Consider the following 3,159-nt stretch of genomic DNA (forward strand, 5'->3'; position numbering starts at 1 on the left):
TGTTGAAACAGATATTGTAATACTTGTGATTGGTTATATTTTGCCAATTTAACATGTACTATATATTTGCTCTTCACTTCAGCTTTATCTATACTATATATGGTCATATTTTGTACATTTTATTCTATTATTATTATTATTATTATTATTATTATTATTATTATTATTATTATTATTATTATTATTATTATTATTTTATTTTAGTTTCTTTTTCAAAGCCCTTTCGTCACACATCCTGTGACCTCTTCAGCGGCGTGGGATACAGAATCGTTGAAAAGGTCACAAGATGTGTGACGAAAGAGCTTTGACAAAGAAAGTAAAATAATAATAATAATAATAATAATAATAATAATAATAATAATAATAATAATAATAGAATAAAGTAAGCAAAATATTATCATGCAGCATAGATACAGAATAAAAGTTTTGGGTAATTTGAAATGTAACGAATGGTATACCTCTTTTGATAAATATACAAATTTAAGCTTGAATTAAAAAGGAAAGACCCCCAAAACAAAGTGGTTACATAGAGGGATTTTCTTTTTTTAAGTCTACTCTGCATAAGAAAATGCAGAAAGATAAAACATTTCATTATATAGCTACAAGCAACTAATGTATCTGTGAACAATGGATGGGTATTTTTCTTCTTCTGATCAAAGAATACGAGAAATTAACAACGAGCGCTCCTTCGTACGTTTTCTGCCCCGAAGCGATAAAATCATGCAATGGCGTATATATATATAGATATATATATATATATTATATATATATATATATATATATATATATATATATATATATATATATATAATAGATATTATTTATCTAGTTTCAGCTCACGAGCTGTGGCCATGCTGGGGCACCGCCATTTTTTTATGCTTACAGCACCTAGGTTTCCCAAGCGGTCACCCATCTAAGTACTAACTAGGCTCGATGTTGCTTAACTTCGGTGATCAGACGAGAACCGGTGCTTTCAACGTGATATGTCCGTATATATTTATGTATATATGTATGATATGTATGTATATATTTAAAATTTAAAATAGGATAAAATCTTTATAAGAATTTATAAAGTAGTCAGCGTGAAAAACCTCATAAGAGAAAAATTATAATTATTCCCTTTAAAGATACTTATTTATATTAATGCCCTTAGCATAAATAAAGACACACAGACATATATGTCTATATATATATATGTTTCTGTCTATCTGTGCAAGCCTACACGCATATGCACACACACATAATTATATGGGGGTCTTAGGGTAGGAATGCCAATATTAAGGAGGTTAAAGCCAGTCTATTGCACAGTGTCTCTGCAACTGGCTGAGGCACAAATCACAGGTTAATACTGCAGTAAGAAACAACACCTCCACCACACACATATACACGCCATAATAAACCATTTAGTTATCTCCCCTTATACCGGAGACCTGCTTCAGAATATAATATCGATTTGAAAAAGAATAAAAGAATGATTTATCCATTCAAAGCATCTGGGGACCGGATGATGGTAGAAGCATTCATATTGGCAACAGAGTAAGTCTATCTCACATGACCAATAGGAAAACGTAGTACATAACGAGTTTCTACATAGTTTCAAATCGAATCTTCCCTCAAGGGTTTTGTGTTCACACGGAATGTAACCGCCGTATAATGAAAGACGCTTGGGCATGTTACACATACTGCAATTTCAGTATTGTATATTCAGGAAAGAACAGTTTTGATTGCATTAAAGCGTGTGATGTAGGCCTAACTTCGCATATAAGGTGTGCGGTGATTTATTTTTTGGGGACATTTGATTGGAAAAATGTACATCTTATAAGCCATCAAATATAGTATGCTAAGACAGAAAACAGTTTCGAACACGGAAAGAATGATCACAATGCAAACATCTGAACAACAAGACCGTAGCGACACCTATAGACCAATGATTCAATATATCGATCTAACATTCTATCAATAATAATAAGTAAAAAGAAAAAAAAGCCTTTCTTTTATTCTCTGAGCCCGTCAACCCATCTTGAAAATGAATCAGAACAACAGAGAGGTTAAGATAGAATCTAATAATTTATTATAAAACATCTACGTAACTTATTCAATGAAAAAATCAAAGGGACGAAACTAGAATGGAAACCATTTAACAGAGGGTAATGTTGTTGGGTTGTTGGTGTAATTAAGTGAGAGTGGAAAAAGTAGGAATAATTAACTAAATTAGATTGCCATGGGTGAACGTTATTCCCGGTTGCTCCCTAATTAAGCTTCATGTATGATTAAAGATCATCTTTTAAATTGGATTCAAAATGGCATTTTTGCTTCTTTTTACTTTTAATTATCTTCGAGTGATCTTTACAAATGAAATGCAAATGTGAGACATTGTTGATGATGAAACACACACAAGCACATAGACACACAGAAAAAAAGTACAAACTCACACATACAAAAGAGACACGCACGTACAAACCCCCCCCCCATAAAAACCACAAACATATATGTATACATGGATACGTACATACTGATATACATTTACATACATATATATATACATACATACATACATGCACAAACATACACACTGATACACACATGTGTGTTTTTATATATGTGTGTATATATATTCAAACTAACGTACAATTACTTATGTACAATCAAAAGTACACAAACTCACTCACCACATGGTCAAATGCATACACACACATGATATATATATATATATATATATATATATATATATATATATAATATATATATATATATACACATACATGCAATATATATATATATATATATATTATATATATATATATATATATATATTACTCACACTCACGCAGAACTGAATGTGAATTTATCTATGCATGTAAGTATGTATGTATGTATCTATATAATTGCTACCCAATTGTTCTCATTGCAAAAAAAAAATAAATAATAATAATAATAAAAATGCATATCAATGGTCTCTCAAAGTGAAATATGCGCATGTTTAAAGCATAGAAATAGCTCTTTGTGAATTATGCGCATATTTAATGAACTGAAATCTTAAGGAAATAACAACAAAGCAAAAACCGTAAAGCTTATATGAATAAACAAAGAAAAAAAATTGACTGAGGAAGGAAAAAGAAGAAGGACGATGTTCGACCATGGTTGCAAAAATTTACAAGA

The 3,159-nt window shown here is 30.4% G+C and overlaps 1 non-coding gene across 1 annotated transcript; it reads right to left on the reverse strand.

The window, feature by feature from the left end:
- Nucleotides 1–876: 876 nt before the first annotated feature.
- Nucleotides 877–995, reverse strand: LOC115222400. Its single transcript, XR_003882698.1, has one exon. It is a non-coding gene; the product is annotated as a 5S ribosomal RNA (ribosomal RNA).
- Between the last annotated feature and the right edge of the window lie 2,164 nt (nt 996–3,159).

The sequence above is a fragment of the Octopus sinensis genome, linkage group LG19, assembly GCF_006345805.1.
Source record: "Octopus sinensis linkage group LG19, ASM634580v1, whole genome shotgun sequence".
Lineage (NCBI taxonomy): Eukaryota > Metazoa > Mollusca > Cephalopoda > Octopoda > Octopodidae > Octopus > Octopus sinensis.